This window comes from Ictidomys tridecemlineatus, unplaced genomic scaffold (genome assembly GCF_052094955.1).
Source record: "Ictidomys tridecemlineatus isolate mIctTri1 unplaced genomic scaffold, mIctTri1.hap1 Scaffold_97, whole genome shotgun sequence".
NCBI classification, from domain to species: Eukaryota; Metazoa; Chordata; class Mammalia; order Rodentia; family Sciuridae; genus Ictidomys; species Ictidomys tridecemlineatus.
This window is the reverse complement of record NW_027526179.1, coordinates 822,098-844,893: the sequence shown is the minus strand read 5'-3', so window position 1 is coordinate 844,893 and position 22,796 is coordinate 822,098. Positions and strand designations below refer to the sequence as shown.

Here is a 22,796-nt window from a genome sequence, read left to right as displayed (position 1 = left end):
ATCTATTGTGGATATTAGCACTTACTAAGGAAAGATGAAAAACACCCTTTCAAATTGTAGTAACATAATTTTTTTAAGTAGATTTTAAATATTTTAAAAATACAAATATATTTGGGCAAGAAATATGGCTAACCCTCTGGGGGCTTTTTCTCCCCAAACTCCTGGAACTAAGAATCAATAAACACAGGCCTATGGATTAAAAACTTGCTTAAGTTTAATTAAAAAGTTATGCAAAAAATTACTCCCATTTCCCCTTGTGCAAAAAAAGAAAAGTATTAATAAGACTGAATTAGGTCACCAGGGTTTTCACACTGCCTTTTCTTAAGAGATGAGGAAAAGGGGGATAGTAGAGGATAGGAAAGGTAGCAGAATACAACAGTTACTAATAGGGCATTATGTAAAATTGTGGCTGTGTAACCAATGTGATTCTGCAATCTGTATTTGGGGTAAAAATGGGAGTTCATAACCCACTTGAATCTAATGTATGAAATATGAAATGTCAAGAGCTTTGTAATGTTTTGAACAACCAATAATAAATAAATAAATAAATAAATAAAAATAAAATAAAATTTATTCAAAAACAAGAGATGAAGAAAAGACTAACACATACTTTTCACTATCTACAAGATTAAAAATTGACTTAACACTACTTACTCTGAGCCAGGAGAAAATGGGTGTTGTTTCTTCCCATTTCTTCTCTTCTTTTAGAATAAGTTACTTTAAAGTATCCCCTTTTACATAATCTCTATCAGGGAATCAACTTGACTTACAAAAATTTTAATTCAAGGAAGAAAGAACAGTAGTGAAACATTTTGCAATCTTATATGTTTATTTAGCTGACAGGTCTGTATGCCAAGTTCTTGACTTGACCTAATTTTTTTTCCATTTGTTGTTTGGTTTGGGGGGTTTTGTGTGTGTTTTCTTTTTTGCTTTGAGAGGTGATACATAAAGAGTTATGAAAATTCAGAGTTAAGCATTGAGGTGGAATGCACTTATTCCCAATCCTTCTGTTTTTCCAAGTGACTCGGAACAAACTCCAGTCTTTGGGTTACCCATGCTTTTCAACTAAAGTGTGGATGACTTCCGTTAGAGTTAAATAAGGCCTAAATAGTTAAGAAATTCATTAAGTGATAAGTTATATATCTGTATAAATGTTCACTTAATGTTAGGCAAAGCATGATCAATCTGATTTTTTTTTACTTAAATATAACAGTTTTTTGTTTATTTTTCTGCTTAATGGACTCAAGAGCAATTTCATTTGGAATTGAATATATCTAGATATTATTTGATGGTACCTTTTGCTCTTCTGTGAATTCAGAATTGTTGTGTTGAGCTTGGGCCTCTTTTTGTAGATGTCTTGCTAATCTGTAAGAAAACATTTTTTTTTAAGGACTGAAAGCAAACTATCTCAACTGCAACAAAGTAAAACAAATTAAATCTCTTAAAAACAATAAAGTACATAATACTTCGTTCTGTTTTTGAAGTAATTCCACATTTTCAAGGCAAATCTACATTACCCTGAGAATCAAACTTTTTACAAAAAAAAGTTTGTACAAAATAATGATGCAATAAGATACTTTTCATACCATTTCACTGGGACAAATTTCAGAATCTTAAAGCTGAAAAGAATCTCAAAAAGCACATAATTCAACTTTCTTTATTATGCACTAATTTTTTCTATAAACAACCAATAAATAGTTTTCTAGATTCTACTTTAACACTTCCAGTGAGCACCGATAAGAGTATCAACCATAGATACGATATCATTCTATCATAATTAATTTCCCAATAAGATTTGCCCAAATCCAAATTACAGCCATGACAATAACTCCATCAAAATATGCTTTTGAAACATTTTTAATGGAAAATAAAGAAAAGCCATCCACCAATCAAAAACAGAAAATACTGCTTGCCCAGTTATCATCATATCTAAAAATGGCAGGTAGGCCTTGAGTGAGTTTTCCAGGATGAATTTATGATGCTAGTCCAAGCTCAACAGTGAAGATCCAAAGCTATTTCTGAGACAGTAAAAGGCAAAAATTTACTCTTATGAAGAAAGAGGGGAAAAAAAGACCAATTTTAGACACAGTATTTGATTAGACATGTTTCTAAACAAGATATAAAAATGGCCAATAAACACATGAAAAGATATTCAGTATCATTAGACATCAGGGAAATGCATATCAGAATCATAAAATAATTACTTAGCACCCATGCAGATGGATATAATTTTTTAAAAAAGAGATGAAGAAAATAATAGGCGTAGGGAGAGTACGGAAAAAACTGGAACCCTCATGCATTGCTGATGGGAATGTAAATTGGTGCCAGCCGTTGTGGAAAAGTTTAATATAGTTAAATACAGAGGAACTGTATGCTCCATCAACTCCTAGATGGATATATCCAAAAAACTAAAAATAAATGTTCGCACAAAGCACATGTACACAAATGTTTATAGCAGCATTATTTGTAATAATCAAAAAGTCATACAACCAAATTGTCCATCAATTAATGGATGAACAAAATGTGGTACATATATTCAGTAGAATATTATTCGGTCATAAAGAGGAATGAAACTCAGATAATATGCTAGCTACAGTATGAATGAACTTCAAAAAGATTATGCTATATAAAAGAAGTCAGATGTAAATGGTCATGTTATATGATTCCATTTACATGAAATGTCCAGGAAAGGTAAATTCATAGAGAAAGAAAGCAGATGAGTGGTTGCCAGGATATGGAGAAATTTAGAATGATTGACACCAGGTATGAATTTTCTTCTGGGAGTAGGAGAAATTTTTAGGAATTACAATAGTGATGGTTATAACACACTGTGAATACATTAAAGACCACTTCACTGTACACATTAAAATAGTGAGTTTTATGGTATATGCTAAAAAAATGCAAGAAAAAAGCTAGCAAAAGATTTTGAAAATAAGATTGCTATTTTGGTTGAGGTATAGGAGTAGGAATGGCAGCAAGTGCTAGCTAGAAAAAGGCAATTAAAAAAGAGAGTTCATCACAGTTCCAAAAAACAAGTACTAAATAAGAGTTCTACTCTATGCAATCATATCCTTAAAGATCAAGTAGTATTCTCAATGGTCTCTATCCTCTTTATGAAAAGTCTGCATCCTTTATCATTAAGCAATAAATTCTTACAAGAAATCTTAACATTTGCTAAGATAGCTCCACCATGTTACTTAGTCAAATTTTCATCCATTTACTTACTTGCTTCCAAAGCTGGAAACCACACAATATATTTTCCTAAAATGTCATTCACTTACTCACAGTCTCACAGTTTTATGAATTCTTATGCAGGAGAAGGTACAAATAAATATGGCCCATTGTCCTTTTTCTGGATTTGCTTTCTTTTTTTTAAACTCTTGCTGACCTATGTGGACTCTTAAAGGAATTCATGGTCTATACACCCTTAGCAATGTCAACTATACATCCCTGATTTCAGGGAAGTTATAGTGTAATAGTTTCTTTATTTGAATATTTCTACATATAATTTGCTTAGTGTGGCTATCAACCTAAGCAGGATTATTTTTTTTTCTTTAAATAGTTTTGTTTTGTTATTTTTTTAGTTGAAGATGGAACCAATACCTTTTATTTTATGTATTTATTTTATGTGGTGCTGAGGATGGAACCCAGTGCCTTGCACATGCTAGGCAAGTACTCTACCAATAAGCCCAAGCTCCAGCCCCAGCCCCTAAGCAGGATTCTTGTCAGGAAAAAAAAGTATAGCTTTCAACTCCTGTTTAAATACTAATAATCAGGGCTGGGGGTGATGGCTCACTTACCCGTGCTGGATCCTGTGCAGGAGTTAATAGAGCAGGCCTGGGGCTGCCACCCTCAGAAAGAGGCTTCCATGACACGTGGGACTTGGTTCTCTAGAGTGTGGCACCCCTTCTGTGCAGGATGGTGTAGTACACCCTACTGCTGTCACTGACAATGTGGTTCATGCTGAGCACCTGCTTCCAGAGGTGCCCGAGTGACCCACGTCCAGGACAGCCCTGGACCTTGAGCCTCTGAAGTGCAGCCTGACACGCAACTTGAACACGAGTGGTCACAGCTCCTTGCTGGAGGAACGAGGCTCATCCTGTGGGACCCTGCTGGGAGGGGACTCTGGAAAGGTCCTTCAGGTTTGCTCTGGACCTTGCTGATGTGGGCTGAGTTTTCTGTGTGTGCTTCTATGGTCACTCAGGCGGTTGGAAGCACCCAGATTCTTGCCCCTGTAGGCACAGGTGGAGGCTGCAGAGCCTCTGACAGCCCATGCCTGTCTCAGGGTGTCACTGTGGGGCCTTGGGAACAAATTGCAGGTCATCCTGAGCTGCAGCACGGCCAGCTTCTTCAAGGACCAGGCTTGTTCCACCCATGCTCTAGATCCCTTGTTAGCAAGGGAACAGGCACCCAAATCTCTGGCCCCAGGGGACTCAAGGACACAGGTGGCAAGGACACAGAGTCTGCTTGAGCCCTGCCTCTAGGGTAGAGCAACATAAATTTCCTGCTGCTGACATTCACTTGCTCAGGTGAGTATGACAGAGAACAGGCAGGGGAGAAGAGGCAGAGACCAGGACCAGTGCAGAGCTGCCTAGTGATGACAGCAGGCCACCCTCACATCCTGACCCCGGAGCAGAACAGCTGGCTCATTACATCGTATGTTGTTCCTTTGGAAGGAATGATTTTCATGTTTTATAAAATACACTGTAGGGCTGGGCACCTCGGACCACAGTTTCCCACAGACTTTGGAGAACACCCACAGCAAGAGCTAAAGCCTTTGGCCTATGGCCCTAGTGACCCCAGGTGTCCTGCAGATTCAGTCAGGATGCCTTGGTGGCTGCTGCAGTCTGGCTGGGCACAAATCACGAGCCACTCAAGAAGGAACAAACTTTATTTCTGTTCTCCCTCGAATGCCACGCACATGGCCTTCTCCCGGGACACACCACATACCAACTGGAAATCCCTCCTCCGGCACTTCTCCAACCAATGAGAACTCCCCAGGAATCCCCACGAGAACTCCCAAGTAGCCAGCACCTGAGGTGGACAGCAGGGGTCTAATATACAATTGTATACACAGCTTAACATAACCATCCCTGGCTTCACCTCTCAACCACTCCATTCTGGCAAAAATGCCATGCGTCATTCCAACTCAGCTATGGCTCTCAGCAGGTGGCCCTGTGCTCCTTGGTACGCAGCCATCTGCAGTTTCATACATTTAATTTAGTTGACTTGTTTTCTTGACTTAAATATTTACTCATGGTTTGTCCCATGAAAGGATGCATTTGATGTGCTAATTATACTTCCCCCTCAACCTACAATTAGAATATGGCGAGCAATTAAAAAGGAGGCTTGGAAGCGAATACAACAAGGTGTTCTCAGTTGTAGAAACTCGGCGAGGGCCATAAGCACATTCACCCTGCTGTAACTTAAGTTCTTATTTCATGTTCACAAGAAAACGATGTGAATTGAGAAGCAAAGCACATGCCCACACCTCCCCAGGAATTCTCTCTGCTCTCCAGTGCACTCGCACACTGGAGTAGCAATGACTGGCCTGCCTCCCTGTTCTTCTCCATCTCCACGGAAGCCAAGCAGTGTTCTGGGGCTGCATTCCCAAGCTCCCTGAGGGTTCTGATGGTCCCCAGCATGTCCACCTGCCTGATTGCAGCTGAGTGGCTCCCCGCCTGCTGCCTGCCCCCCAGAGCCCCAGTTTCCTCATCTGTCAGAGGGAAGGGAGGCCTGCACAGGCCCCCGGCTCCTTTCCCAGGACAGCAAAACAAAGGGAGGCAAACAGGCTTGTCAGACCTTGAAGCGCGGTGAAAGTTGGGGTGTTCTGAGACCTACTGATTCCCCTGTCCCAGTTCTTCCAGGACTGTGCAGTGATGGTCTATTGGTTGCCATGGCAACCAACTCCAGGGAGCAGAGGAAATCTCCACCTCCTCCTGTACCACTGGCCCTGAAGTTGAACAGACATCGAGCCTCGCCCATGAGTGGACCCTGCTCGTGCTAAATGACTAGGTCATCACTGTGGTCAGAAAGGCTCATACTGTGCTCATACCTAGCACAGCCACATGATAACCAGTGACCAACACCATCTGGAGATGTAAGATGCTGCCCTCAGCCACACACATGCTGCCCTTGTTCAGAGGGCGGCTTTGGTGTATTTCCAAAGGACTCAGCAATGGGAGCAGCTCATCCTGAAGGTGCCTGAGGCCTCAGAAAAGAAAAATCAGCCCAATGAAACCAAATCAGGATTCAAGTCCAAATGATGGACCCATCATCATTCAGCAGGAAGCCAGTACCTCTGCACCCTTCCCTCTTTTCCAGCTCCTGACCCTCACTGGTCTGCTTTCTTCCCCTCTGGATTCACATATGCTGGACGTTTCACACAGGCAGAGTCAGAAATAGGGGCTCACAAGGCAGTGCTGGTCACCATGGACTAAACCTTCCCAAGGTCCCTCAGCCAAAGAATGGCTAAGGAAAGGGTAGTCGTCCACATTCCGGGGTGTCCTCCAGCCCTGGAAAGGAAGGAAATTCAGACCCGTGCTATGGAATGGGCAAACCTGGGAACACCCAGCTAGCTTAAGAAGCCAGATCCGAAGGGTAGATATTTCCATGATTTTTTTCACAGTTAGTTTTCCACAGAACATTCTATTAATTGAAAAAAAATCAAAAAAATTAAAAAGTAGGTGTCTTAAAAGTCATAATAATATTTTTAAATTCAAATACTTCACTTATACCCCACACAGATGTTATTATAACTGCTTTCTTGACCTCTTGAATCATCAAAATCAATTTTGTTAAAGCTTTGGTCACTGAGACATCCATGGAGCACACATGCAGAGGCATATACAGTGCCTTCGGTCTCGGGCTTCAGTACGACCCACAGGGAACCTCACCTTGTCCTTATTTGACATTTTGACATTTTGTCCATCATGGATTTTTTTCCTGCATTTATTATAATGACCTGGAGCTTGATTGCTAGTGTCTGTGACACCCCTTCACTACTGTGTCTCAAGGAAAGCCCAAGTTTTCTTGCCAATCCCAGCATCTACTGTTCCCCAGCTGCTGCTGCTGAGATGCACTGATCATGAGGCTCAGGGAGAAGCTGCCCAGGGCTGATGCTGGGCCAGGCCTATTCAAGGTCCATTTACTCCTCACCATGGTACCTAGCAGGAAGAGCGCAGGCATATCATGTTGAAGATGCAGCAGTTTTAGTCTTAGAGAAGCAAAGTCACTTGCTAAGTGGTAGGAAAACTGGACTTTAAACACAGCTTTTAGGTTCACGCAGAATCCACCCTCCTCTACCCCACTGTCCTGCTGTCCCCACAGCTTTGAATGCAGAGGGATGGTCACCTGGTCCCAGATTGTCTGGGACATTTCTGGCTTTACCACTCAAACATTTTTATCCCAGGGAAGCCCTGAGTCCTGTCAGAGGGGACTGTAGGTCACCTTGTCAACAGGGCACAGGGACAGGGGTTTGCAGACCCAATTCAAATCCTTGTCTCTGTGGCGAAGTCCCTTCGTGATGGGGCTTTCCTGTCCTCCTGCAAGGATTCTTCCTAGGATAGTCGTCCTTTCAACCCCTGTTTGGCCCTGATGCGGATTCATAAAAGAACAAAACAGGCAGGTTAATGTAACTGGAAAAAATAATCCAGCTTAGAGGAGAGCGATGCGGGGGTAACAAGTTTAGGATTTTTAGTACGAGGCATGTTACTGCTAAATATGAAAACCGATGTCTGAGAAGGATGGGTTCTCCCCAGAGGTTCCCAGTCCCAGGGGCTGGAAGGGGGAGCAGGGCGAGGAGGTGCTGGGGAGGTAGATGCTGGGCTGGAGCTCAGGCATCCTCTCCCCTGTAGCCAGAAGCCATGCACAGAGGCACGTGCAGAGGCCAGGGCCGTTTAGGAGGAAGATAGGTTTGGTGGCCTTTGAAGACACACAAGATTTACAGGGGAACAGAAAGCACTGGGAATGGAGACAAAGCCTGTAAGGCCCAAGCCCTTGAGAGGAGCAGCACGGAATGGAGAGAGTGGGGCCTGAGCCTTCTGTGAGAATGTTCTGGAAGGTCTCTTGTTCCCATGACCCAAGCCTGACAGACCATCAGATGTCCCATGTTCCCAATATCCCTGCCACTGGCTGATCCCTCCAGTGGTTGTGCTGCTGTTGCCCCTGGGTGGGCCCTTGAGTGCCCACGCTTGTGGGGTCTGATCTTCAGAGCTGGCGAGTCTCGCCCCTCCCCCTTCCTGAGGTCCAGCCCCACCTTCAGGAATCCCTCAGGAGGGCCCATTGATCTACTATGACACAACTCGTTTTGTTCTTTAAAGCCTAAGTATCAGGCTGCCCCCCCCCCCAGCCCCATACACTCTGGTTCCTAAGCAAGACCTGCTTCAGAATTCCCTGGAAGGCTGTAAAAACAGGGATTGATGTGTTGCCTGTTTACCATCCGAGTAGCACGTGCAGTGCCCTCCTCTCCTGGAGGTTGTCAATTGCACTTTGCAGCATGGGGTGGCTTTGACAAGATGGCCTTTTGTCAGGTGTGGCCACACCTGGCAGGTGGAACCTGAGATGATGGTCAATTGGTACCTTGGGGAACATTCACTATGTTGAATGAAGATATTTTTCTTCTCTGTGTTTTTCCCTGGGGAAAAAAAATGGATTCAGACAGCAGCTCCTCCCCTCATTGAACCTGCCGCCAGCCCCCCTGGCTGCCTGGTGGAGGGGGCTCCTTCTTGGCACCTGTTATTTGGGAGCCCCTGAGACCAGGAGCTGTAAGTGGAAGAACAGAACAGACCAAGGGAGGACTGTCAGAAAGCGACAGCCCAAGTCCCTGGCTGATGAGAGCTAAGCCTGCCTTCTTAAAAGGCAGAGAATCTGAACAAAAGAGCTCTTTACAAAAAAAATTTAAATGACTTCACAAATTTGGCAAGAAATTCCAAACTCTGTTCGAATGCCTAAGAAGCCATAGCTGCCCAAGGCCGTCCCTAATTACACTTCTGAAGTGGGCTTGAAACAATCCATTTCCATTATCTTTCTTTCTCAGTGGGTTCTGGTAGGGCCTGGGGAATCAATTGCAAAATTCAACTTCAAGTTTTCTTTGCAAGAAACCTGGTGACACGCGATTTAACTGAATTTCACTTGTTAGATACTAATGGCAGATCCGAGCAGGGGCTTGATAGACTGGGGGTTTTCTTTTTGCAGCTAACAAAAGCCAATTCCTGGGAGGTCATGAGTGTGAAGCATGGTTGGCATTCATCATTAGAGCCCTTTCAGTTAATCTTCGGTAAAACCTGGGTAAAACCACAAAGACCTAGAGTCAGCCTTGCAGCCATCATTGCTGGACACAGGAAAGGGGGAAGTGGCGTCTCCTTGGCGTCCAGGGACAAGAAGCCTCTAAGTCAATTATGAAATTGAGAATCCTGAACTTGGATTTACACAGGCAAGTCAGAGCAAGCCTGCTCCAGGCCTGGAGAATTGCCAAGGTGCGGAAGCTCCTGGAAATCACCTTGGAACCATGACCTGGTCTTGCAAGGTCAAGCTCCAAGGTGCCTCACTGGTTGGAAGTTTGGTAGCATGCTCATAATGCAAACCACTCAAGTCAGTATGGTTCAAGCTTATGGGTCTTAAGTCTTTTATTATAAATATATGTTTCATAGTAAATATATGAAATAAAAATTACTCAAGGACCAACTCTCTAAAGTCCACTGCCAAGGGCAACCAATATCATCACTTAGAAAGTATTCTACAGATTTTCTCTTGATCAGCCAAAAACATTTGGTCCTTGAAGCATATACATTTTAAATTACATAAGCATTTTGTTAATATTTATTATTAAATATGTACCACTTGACTCATTATTTCCAGCTCCATTACTATTCCAAATGGTACACTGAATTATAAATTAGAAAAATCTGCGTCTTTGGTAAGATACTTAGCAGTAATCTGCAAGAAAATCACATGATACATGTTGAATGTTGCATGGACTATCAATATGAATGATCATCCCCCAGAGTTGTAAAGTGGGAAACCTGCCCAACTGGACTGTGGTCATCTGCCAATGTGTAACCTGTGTCATGGCCCCCGGTGAAAGTCTCAGGCTTAAAGACCTGGGTGGGCTTCCCTGGGTGAAAATGTTTCTTATGGATTGCTGAAGGTCACGGCTAGATGAGAAAACCACTTCCCATGTGACTCCCTGAGGAAGGGCTCTGGAGGTCTTAGCTCACTCCTCCATGCTTGGTACACCTCTTGCTGTCCCTCCTGTCCACCTGCAGGCATGAACCTTAGCCAGGACAGTGACTTTGAGTCCTTCTAGCAAATCATGGTGAATTGGTCTTGTGAGTCCTTCTAATAAATCCCAAGGCTTGAAGGTGGTCATGAGACACACTTCATTTGGAAAATGGAATAAATATCCCCCAAGGTAAGACATTTCTCCCAGAATTATCCATTATTACACAGCCACCAGCTGAGCACACTGCAGACTTGCTTAACGTGGTGCTCTGTTGTGACACCACAGGAACCAAAGGGAACAAAGCCTGGTGGTGTTACAGCACCGTCCATCCTGACCACACAGGCAAGTGTTGAAACCAGAGGTGACGGACAGCTGCAGCTTAGGTCCTCGGTGGGCATGACGAGCTGGCCCTTACCTCCTCATTTTACAGATGAAGTGATGCAGGCGAGGGAGGAGTCCATGTCCCCATGCAGCCTGATCAGACGCAGCTGGAGGGCCCATGGTACACCAGGCTCCGGGCATCACCTGGAGATAGAAGTACCCATCACCAGGACATCCATGCTGTGTCCAATCCATCAGCAGAAGGACCCCAACCTCCCTTCCCTTGAGTGACCACTGACACCTCTTCATAGATGGGTAGCCATGTGCCTTCCTGTCATGTCCTGTAGTCCTATGGACCCAGTCACCTCTTGGGGGACCTCACTGCTGCCCTGTAGTGGCGCCCCCTTCTCCTCCAATGCATCTTAATTAAGCTTCTACAAAGACCCTCACCATAATTGTTCTTTTTTTTTTAAGAGAGAGTGAGAGAGACAGAGAGAGAATTTTTTAAATATTTATGTTTTAGTTTTCGACAGACACAACATCTTTGTTTGTATGCGGTGTTGAGGATCGAACTTGGGCCGCATCCATGCCAGGCCAGCGTGATACCGCTTGAGCCACATCCCCAGCTCACCATAATTGTTCTTGTTAACAAGATGCCAGAAAAGATATCTGCAGAAGAGTTCCGTGTGTTTAGAACGATCTATTTCCTGTTTCTCTGTCTTACAAAAAGCTCAGTTTAACCATGGACTTGATGGTGTTGCTCCCGCTTTTGTGGTAAAACATGTAAACCTCTGACGGTTCCCAAAAAAAAAATGAGACAAAACTTACGAGAATTCAAAGAAAAAAAATTACTCTTATGTAGACTCTGGCAAAAATGTAGACGCATGGTCCAGAGAGTTTTAGGCAAGAGCCCCTCTGACCCGACAGCCTTGGCCATGTCCTTCCTCTCCCGACCTTGGTTTTCTCTGGCTTCCTGATCCTGCATGATTGCACATCCACGGACCACTTTAAGAACCTGCCACCAGCCAGACACAGCAGGTATGGACATCGATGCTGGGGTAACCACCACGATGGCCTTCTCTCTTCTTCTTTTAATGTGGAAGCACGTCTTTCAGATGCCTACTCAACTTGGGAAAGAGAGCAGAAGGGAACGTCCCCTCCCACCAAGCCTCACCTGCCTCCTAAACAAATGCTCTGCAGAGCCGGCCCTGCGTAGCTCTGCGCCTGGTGAGGCCCTAGGCTTGCTGTGCAGGAAGGAGGCACACTTAACACTCATTGGTCTGTGCAAGACATTCGGCCAGTCCTCCAGCTAGGTGGTCACTGAATGAACAAGGAAGGAGACCAGGTTCCAGGCTTCCAGCTTTCTGTTCTGCTGAGATGGGAGGGTAAACTCTGGCGACAGTGCCTGAGGACAGAACCTCACCCACCACCAGGGCAGCACTAGAAGACGAGGTCTGGATCCCCGCTCTGTTGACAGCCCCAGGAAAACAAGTCCGGGAGCCTGGGCACCCTGTTTCCTGCTCAGCTCCCACCCCATGGTCTGTAGGACATGATGAGGGCTCTGGGCTCTGTTCTGGGTGGATAGAAGGTATTGGAGGGTCTGGAGCAAAGGAGTGAGGCTGTTTGTATGGCATTTAGGAAGCAGCCCTGTGGCTGCTGTAGGGAATAAAGGGGAGATGCAAAAGCAACAGCCAGGGACTACCAAACCCAACCTTGAATTTTTACAAAAGAAAGAAGATCATATGTTAAGATACACTTAATGAATCTAAAAAAAATTGTATAATCAGTATAAGAATTTAGGATTCTTTTGTAATTTTAGTACTTATGGCATTAGGAATTTTGAAATATAGTCTGTAGTACTTCACTTTCACAGTAATGAAAAAAAGTAAATGTTGTATATAAAATTTAGTATTTGGATGTTTAATTTTTTCTTTTGAAAGTCTGGGGATTTAACCCATAATTTCATGTATTCTAATAACTGTGTGCTTTACCACTGGATTACACCCTCACTCCAACTTAATATTTTTGTCACTTGATTTGAGATAGTTCTCACTTGAAGAAATTAGGAATTAGAACTGTGTAATCATTGAATAATCTTATATTCATTTTTTTTATTAGGGATCCTGTTTGCCCTTTTTATAATCATCAATTAAGAAGCAAGCACCTGGCCATCAAAAAAACGAAAGAAATTCAGAAAAAACATAGATGGATGGGAAGGCAAAGATATTGGACAGTGCTGCAATGAATTTATAATGGAAGGACCATTGACAAGAACTGGTGCTAAACATGAACGACATATTTTTCTCTTTGATGGCTTAATGATCAGCTGTAAACCTAATCATGGCCAGACCCCGCTTCCAGGTTATAGTAGTGCAGAATATAGATTAAAAGAAAAGTTTGTCATGAGGAAAGTACAAATCTGTGATAAGGAAGATACTTGTGAGTGCAGACATGCTTTTGAATTAGTATCCAAAGACAGCATAATATTTGCTGCTAATTCTGCAGAAGAGAAAAATAATTGGATGGCAACCATTATTTCTTTTCATTATCGTAGTACTCTAGATAGAATGCTAGATTCTGTTTTATTGAAAGAAGAAAATGATCAGCCACTGAGATTACCAAGTCCAGATGTGTATCGTTTTGTGGTAAAAGACTCTGAGGAAAACATTGTTTTTGAAGACAACTTGCAAAGTAAAAGTGGAATCCCCATTATTAAAGGAGGAACTGTGGTGAAATTAATTGAAAGGTTAACATATCATATGTATGCAGGTATGTGAAACTCATTGTGAGTACTTATCTAGGGCCTAATTCCCAAAAGCTTTTAAATGGTGTTCAAAGATAATGTATAAACCCATTTATCCATCATCCAACTTTAATAATTGTCAACTCATGTTTCATCTGTTTCATTACAGATTTAAATACCTACTCCCAGAATTATTTAGAAGATCTCAGGAAAAAAAAAATGAATTGCCTCCAGAATATTAAAATACTGCAGAATCAAAAGGGATAAATAGCTAATTAAATATTGTTAACTTGATTAGTTATTAAATAAGTGCTCATAAAATTTGCATATTAATGCAAATTTTAAAAATTTGAAAACAATCCTTATTTATCAAGAAAATACCACAGTTGGCAGGAAGAACCAAACTAAAAAGGAAGGGAAATATGGTATTTTGAATTAATTAAACTGAAAAATTGAACATGAAATATGTTTATGCTCTACTTTTTCAGATCCCAATTTTGTTCATACTTTTCTTACTACATATCGTTCATTTTGTAAACCAGGAATTGCTAAGCTTACTGATTGAACAGTGAGAAAAATGTATATTTTACTTGCATTAATATTTTATAAAAAAAATTAACTGTTCTGTACCTTGCAAAGTGCCTAGTAGCTGGTACCTACTCAGGTAGGTGTTGACATAATTTATTTGGCATTACATTAGATGTATTACCATACTTTTTAAGTAGTGTTTGCTGTTTGTAACATAGTTCTTTTCGGCTATTAGCAATATTCCAAGAGGTAATCTTAAATACCCAATTTAATACAGTTTTTGAAAATATTTTTTAGTTGTAGTTGGGCACAATACCTTTATTTTATGTATTTATTTTTACGTGGTGTTGAGGATGGAACCTAGCACCTCACATGTGCTAGGCGAGCACTCTACTGCTGAGCCACAATCCCAGCCCCTTAAAGACCCAATTTAGAGAGGAAAACAACAACATTATAGTAAAATTTGTTCTGTTATTTAAGGAAATTTTCCACTTTTTGATTTTAAAACAAATTTGTTATGGAAAATTTCAAACATGTGCAAGAGTAGACAGAAAATATAATGAACCCATTTATCCATTATCTAACTTCAATAATTATCAACACATGTTTTATCTGCTTCCCTACAGATTTAAATATTCTACCCCCAGGATTATTTTGAAGTAGATCTCAGAAAACATATTTCGTCTGTAAATACTTCTATGTGTGTCTCTGAAAGTTAAAAATTTTTATTTTAAATAAATCATGTATTATTATTAAGCCTAAAAAACAATTCCTTTATTAATATTTAAACATTTTTTGAATTGAAAAATTTTTTTAACTGAATGTTTTTACTTAGTGATACTTTAAATGCTTTGTAGTTTAAAAAGAAGAACCTGGCTGGATGTCATGGAATGGGTCTATAATTCTGGTACTTGGGAGACTGAGGCAGAAGGATCATTTCAGACAGCCTGTGCAACATAATGAGATCCAATTTCAAAAAACAAAATGTACTAAAATACATATATACATACACAAATATGTATATGTATATGTATATACACACATGTATATGAATATGTACATATATAATCTGAACTACAAAATGATTTTTGTTTTAGGTTTATAAACTTAACTAAAATTTTGTCTTGACCCCTATTTCCATTTTGTTCTATGAAATTAAACTTACAAGACTTAGTATAATATGTTCTGAAAATCTATTGTTCTATTTCTGTGTCCAAAATAAGGAAAGTATATTTGCTAGACTTACATTATAGCTATATTTCCTAACTTACATTATAGCTATATTTCCTCTGGTTAGGCAAGGTTTTTGGTTTTTTAATTTTGATTTTTTACCTTAGCCACTTAGGTTATGTTCTTAATTTAAAAGTTCATCTTGGGCTTCCTTTTTGAATTTCATACTCACGTATTTAAGGAAATTGATTAGTCCGCTTTCATTTTATGATATAAATATTAAGGATAGATGGTTAGATAAGTCCTTTCTTTCACATTATGGTACTGGGGATTGAATACAGGGACTCGCAGAAGCTAGCTAGAGCTCTACCACTGAGCTACATGCTCAGTCTCTTTTATTTTATTTGAGACAGTCTCACTGAATTGTTGAATTTGACTTTGAACTTGCAGTCCTCCTGCCTCAACTCCCTAGTAGTTGAGATTACAGGCATACACTAAATCTCCCAGCTCTTTATGATCTTTAAAGAAGTTATATTCCTGTGGATTCTTTTCTTGGATCTTTTCTTGGATCTTTTCCATGAACCCTTTGTTGGTTGATTAATGCTAATCATAAAAAACTTTTTATAAAGATTTGATATAAAATCTTAGGATCATATAGCTGAAGGCAATTTTTGTACTTGTGTAGTATGGAGTACTGCAGGGAAGGCTTAACAGTAATTGCACTTTCTACAAAGTGATAGGAAAGGGGATTCTTTGGTCAATTTTTTTTGTTGTTGTATTTAAAATATCTTTCATTTATTTATGAACAAATTCCTGTCCTTTTGGTTTTCTTCTTAGATTTCAAACTCCAGAGCCAGAACCTACTGAAGCAGACAAATTGGCAATAGAGAAAGGTGAGCAGCCAATCAGTGCAGACCTTAAAAGATTCCGAAAGGAATACGTTCAACCAGTACAACTTAGGTTTGACCTGAATATTACATTTCTTATGTGCCATTTTCAGTATATAGTTAACACAAAATTCTTAGCTCTTAATTAAATATAAATATTAATGTTAATTTTATGACAGTCAAATTTCCAAATTTCTTTCACTGTGAAGCTATTTTAAATAAATATCCTGAAGAAATTTATATAAGTATACCATGTTATTTACATCAGCTCTCTCTGACATGTGATATATTTACAGATCAAAATAAATGTGTGTTATTATAAGTAAAACTTACATATATAAGCTTGCTTACTGTCAGCTTTCCACTTTATTTCCCTTATGTCCCTTTGTAATGGTACTTGGTCCTTGTTTGTTTTTTTATAATTTTTAATATTTATGGAAGTTCTACTGCTTTTTCTACTCTTTATCCTATGTAAAGTTACCTAAGGAATCATTGCAGTAATTTCTATAATAGATTTAATTATAGAGTTGCCAGTTAGGTACTTTCTGTGCTAGATATTACCCTAAGTGCTTTATCTTTTTTTAATCTCATCCTCAAAACACATTTTTTTTATGGTGCAACACAATGATTATTCTAACTTTGTATATGAAGAAATGGAAAACTTAGTATGATTAAGTAATTTGAACTTGGGTCATGTAAAGGGAGTGACAGGATGGGACCATATATGACCTCTTGAGCCATTGTGTTTTTGTTTCACTAAGCATTAAAAATTGGAAGCTCCTTTAACCTTCTTATAATCCAAATGAAAACTAAAGTATTATCTACCCCTTATCATTGGATATTGAGTTATCATATTAACTATATATGATGTAAATATTTTTTCTAAATATTGTTTCCTTGATTACTGTTAACTAATAAATTATAGTTTTGAACTGGATTTATTATTTTCCAGGATAATTACCATAAATAAATTCAATTTTAGAGGAATATTGGTGTTCCTAGCTATATGTCTTTTAGCCAAAACTTTTAACATGTCATTCTTTGTATAAGAAAATGAGATTTTTTACCCATTACATTAGCAAGAAAGAAGAATAATTTTTCTCAAGTAACTGTAATGCATTTGCACTAATCTACTCAAATGAGGCATACATTTATGAGGTCCCTATTATAGGGCAGACAGGAAATAAGATCTTAGATCTCAGTCATGTGAATTCTTTAAATGTTTATATCTAAGCATGTTCTCAGTTGTATACTTGTCGACTTATGGTGAATACAAAAATAATAGACTGTCATGATATGGTTCCATAATATTATGATTTTATTGGGGTAAAAATATACATGAAATAGTTATACATTATACTACTTTGAATAGTTCAATGGCTCACAAAAATATACTCCTATAAAACTTCAAGAATAGCTAAGATTAGACTCCAGTAGTTAGGGAAGACATCTTAGAAGAGGTAAAATCTGAGATTGTCCCGAAGGGATGTGTAGAATTTAGATATGCAGAAAGGTGATTGAAGGTATGGAGGATACCTAGAAGTAGTATGAACAAAGGTTAAAAGACAGGATTGAGAATGGTGTGCAGAGGAAATAGGTAAGGAAATTGAACTTAGAGGAATGAAGACATTGTATTGTAAATTGTAATAGAGGAGATTAACTATATTGGGGTAGAGTTGAAGATGGCTTTGAAATTCAAGCCAGTTTGTTAAACTTTTTCTGTGAGCATTGAAGGAATTTTAGTAAAATGTAAGCTAATATATTTTATTTAGCAATTTATTCTGACATTTTAAAAAAGAGAAAAATTGAGAGAATTTCATAGTGAACAACGATAAACCCACCAGATCAACTGTTAACATTTTATTTTACTTACTTTTATCACATATATTTATTTTTCATTTTTCACTCAGTTCATTAATCACCTAATCTTTTGAATGTGTTTCAAAATACACTATTTCTTAAATGCTTCAACTTATATATCAATAACATTTCAGTATTTATTATTCATTTGTTCTAAAATGTTCATAACATGAAATACACATATTTTAAGTGTACTTTGGTTAAATTTTAATGTCTTTGTAATTCAAACTCCTTTCAAGATACAGAATGATAGACCACAACCCAGAAAGTTCCCTTGTGCTCCTTCTAGTCAATTTTTGTTGCTACTGCCCAACGGCAGTATTCTGATTTATCCTGCTATTGACTCTTTTACTTGTCTTAGAATTTTGTATAAATTGATTTTTACACTTTTTTGTTTTTGTTTTGAGGAAAAGGAGAGAGAAGTTTTATTGCTTTGCTAGCAAAAAGGAAACACAGTGGACTCCAGTCCCAGAGGCTTTGATTCTGCTGATCAGGGGGAACAAGGGTTTTTAAAGAAGCGTTCAAAGGCTACATTCCTTGTTCTCTGTTCAGGAGTTGTAATTCACTAGTTAATTTAGAAGATAATAATTTCTGAGATCTTTTGGTGCCATCCCCAAGTCTGAATTACTTCATTCCTGTTGTGGGTGTGACTCTGACTAGTATGGGAAAGAAAGGTATGGATTCTATAACTTTCATGCCTGACTCAACATGCTTTTGAGGTTCATCCATGTTGCTTGAATCAATGTTTTTTTTAAATTTTATTACTAAGATAGTTATTTCCTTATATGAATACACCACAGTTCATGTATTTTTTCCCATTGAAGGATACCTGGGCATTTTTTCCAGTCTTTGATTATGAGTAAATTTGCTATGAACTTTATCTTAGAAGTCTTATTGTGAATGTGGGTGTGGGTGGGTGTGTGTATTTCTTTTTTTCCCACTTGGGTAAATAACTCAGAGTAGAATAGCTAGGACATAATGTAGATGTGTGTTTTCTTTTAAAAAGAAACTGTCAAAACTTCTTCTGAACATTCTCACCAGCAATATATGAGCATTCCATTGCTGCATATCTTCACCATTGTTTAGTGATGTTATTCTTCATACCTTAGCCATACTGTTGGGTGTATAGTGGTATCTCATTGTGGTTTTAATTTGTTCTTCCCTATTGACTAATGATGTTGAGAACATTTTACTGTCTCTTATTGGCTAGTCATTCTTCATCTTTGAAGAATAGGTTTGACTCATGTCTATCATTTGTTGAGTTATCTTTTTATTACTAAGTTGTATAAGTATATCGAGTAGGACTGGATATAGTCCTTTGTCAGAAAAAGGTTTTGTAAATATTTTCTCCCAGATTGTGGTTTGCCTGTTAGTTTTCTTAATGATACTTTGATGAGATGAAGTTTTTAAGTTTGATGAAGTCTGATTAGACTTTTTTCTTTTATCTGATCGTAATTTTAAAATTACATCAATACTATAGAAACTAGAAAGAAAATATAAGCAGAACTGTTTGAACTGATATAAGTGGAAATTAGAAGCTAACAATTTATGATCTTTTGATATATTTTCTAAGCTCCTGAACTTACCAGACCATAATGACTTAACGTTGTTTTAATATAAATAGCATGATGAAGACTGGTAATTAAATGTACTTGCATAGTCTGAGAGAAATATAGTTGTCTGTGGTAGGGAAATAAAAATCTAACCTGCAAATGGCCATTTGTTGAAGTAATGAAGAAAAGTAATATTATTAGGATGTCTCTGGTAGAGAGCATTTTATATTTGTATAGATAATTAAATACTTGCAAGATCAGGAGTAATCATTTTTGTGATATGCAAAACAAAATCACTCTCTTGACAAAAATATTTTTGTCTTTTAAAATGAAATAAGGTTATAGGCATATTTGTAGGTTACAGAGAAATTTGATGATAGCATTTGAATTTATTTATTTATTTATTTATTTGGGGGGGGTACTGGGAATTGAACAGAGGGGTGCTTTACCAATGAGCTACATACCCAGCCCTATTTATTTATTTATTTATTTATTTATTTATTTATTTATTTATTATTTTGAGACAGGGTCTCACTCAGTTGCTTAGGGCCTTGCTAAATTGCTTAGTCTAGCCTTGAAGTTCAGTCTTCCTCCTGTAGTCTCCCAAGTCACTAGGATTATAGACATGTGCAACGACACTAGGGTAGCACTTGAATTTAGAACCAAATACAATAAATCTTAGTTAATTTTCCATTTTATATGAAAAATACATTAAAAATTTACAGCTTAAAATACTTTTTCAATTTAAAAACTTAAAATAGCTTTTCTATTATAGAGCATGTATTTTCTATACATGAATAAATAAAAGATACTTTTCCTCAACATTAATTGGTGATTAAGCACAGAAACCATAATCTTTATACAAATACATATTTTAAAGTATAACTTTTATGTTTATTTTTATTTTTTTGCAGTACTGGGGATTGAACCCAGGGGCACTTTGCCACTGAGCTACATCCTCAGCCCTTTATTTTTTATTTTGAGATAGGGTCTCACTAAGTTGCCCAGTCTGGCTTTGAACTTGCAATCCTCCTGCCTCGGTCTCCCAAGTAGCTGGGATTACAGGTGTTAGCCACCACTCCTGGCTAAAGTATAATTTAAAAATAATGTACAGTTTGGAGATTGATTTTCTTCTTCTTATTGAAGCACTTAAGGTATTCATTAAAAATGGAGACTCTAAGTATTATATTGATTGTTGCATATAAAACTATCGCCATGGCATTAGAAAAAAGAAAGAAGTATAATGAAGAAGTATAGAAGTAAAAAATGTATAATTGAAGATTTCACTAAAATGTGATTCTTTTATTTTACCAGGATTTTAAATGTATTTCACCATTGGGTTGAACACCATTTTTATGACTTTGAAAGAGATGTGGAATTGCTTAAAAGACTGGAATCCTTCATTTCAAGTGTAAGAGGTATATTATTTAAAGTTTTGATTGGCTCTTATGTTGCATTTGAGCTTATTTTCAAAATTGTATGACTAAGAATGTAAATTGCTTTCCATTTTTAAAAAGCTGAAATAACATTTGGAATGATCTTTATAAACTCCAGTAAGCTCACATATATTTAGAACCATATAAAGTCTTAGAACCTTGTCTTCTCATATTTTTATTTGTCTGTGATGCTGAGGATCAAACCAAGGCCCTTGCACGTGCTAGGCAAGTGCTATACCATTGAGTTATACTCTTAACCCCCTTTTAAGTTTTTTTTTTAATTTATTTTTTAGGTGTAAATGAACACAACACAACACCTTTATTTCTATGTGGTGCTGAGGATCGAACCTGGGTCCCGCCCGTGCTAGGCGAGCGCTCTACCACTGAGCCACAATCCTAGCCCCCCCTTTTAAGTTTTTAAGGAGAATATTGCTTTTAAAAATGTCAAAAGTCCTTTTTAATAAATTAAAGCTATTTAATTTTATGTCCCCTCAAGTTTGCCATTTGTTTCCATTAAATAAATAATATATATATAATTTTATGCTTTTTGTTGTTGTTGTTTTGGTACTGGGGATTAAACTCAGGGGAAGGGCACTTGACTACTGAGCCTAATTCCCAGCCCTTTGTTTATTTTTTATTTAGAAACAGGGTCTCGCTGAGTTGCTTAGGGTCTTGCTAAGTTGCTGAGGCTTGACTTTGAACTCATGATCCTCCTGCCTCAGCCTCCCCAGCCACTGGGATTATAGGTGTGCATCACCACACCCAGCAATTTTATGCTTTTTTATTCTCCTTAATCTGGTACTTTAATTTTAGATGATTATCAGCTTTTTAAAATAATATTTCCTCTCTTAGAAACATATTCCAGAGGAATACATTTTTTAAAAATATTATTTTTTTAGTTTTAGGTGGACATATATCTTTATTTTACATTTATGTGGTGCTAAGATCAAATCTAGCACCTGCGATGCTGAGGATCAAACCAAGGCCCTTGCACGTGCTACCTCTGAGCCACAACCCCAGCCCCCAGAGGAATACATTTTTGTGTCTAAAAGATAGGAATTTCCAACTTGAAGTTTTAAACATAGCCTATGTGATAAAATTCCAGGCTATAATATGTGTCATCAAACATATGTTATATTAAGAACATTTGTGTTTTATCTAACAGTATAAGATATTGGTTAAGAATCCTATTAAAGTATTCTTGGCAAGTATTCATGTAAAAACATTGATATTGCTGGGCACAGTGGCACAAGACTATAATTCCAGCACCTTGGGAGGTTGATGCAGGAGGATCAAAAATCAGCCTCAGTAACTTGGCAAGTCTCCAAGTAACTTAAGAAGACCCTGTCTCAAAATAAAATATAAAAAGAGAAGAGCCAGGGATGAAGTTCAGTGGTTAAGTGCTCCTGGGTTCAGTCCCCAATACTAAAACAAACAAAAACATCAATCTCTATGTCTCTGGTTTTCAGAAAATAGGGGGGATAGAGAAACATGGCAGATGATACCATAGGGGTACAGTTGGCAAGACAGACTTGAGAATCACCACAATACAAGCAATTACATTTCTTCAACAAATAAATTGCAAGCAAAAATGAGACATAAAGGGAGAACCTGTAGTCCTAAGGAAACTTAGGACATATGGACTAAATATAATTAAGTAAATGTTATTTATGTCCTTTTAAAACAAATTAACTATAAGAAAAATATTTAAGAGATAGAAATTTGAATATTAACCAAGTATTTGAAGATTTTAAGATCTCACTTTTTGACAAAGAAATTTAGCAGCTCAATTCAAAATAGCTAAGCTATGGAACCGACCTAGGTGCCCTTCAAAAGATGAATGGATAAAGAAAATGTGGTGTATATACACAATGGAGTATTACTCAGCCATAAAGAAGAATGAAAGTATGGCATTTGCCAGTAAATGGATGGAACTGGAGATCATTATGCTAAGTGAAATAAGCCAAAAAATCAAAGGCCAAATGTTCTCTCTTATATGTGGATGCCAACACACAATAACAGGGATGGAGAATAAAAGTTCATTTGATTAGATAAAGGGGAATGAAGGAGAGGGAG

General features: G+C 38.3%; 1 pseudogene; it reads left to right on the top strand.

Moving 5' to 3' along the window:
* The first annotated feature begins 12,219 nt into the window (after positions 1-12,219).
* The window catches only part of LOC144374945 (son of sevenless homolog 2-like), a 40,397-nt pseudogene continuing 29,820 nt past the window's right edge, over positions 12,220-22,796 (top strand).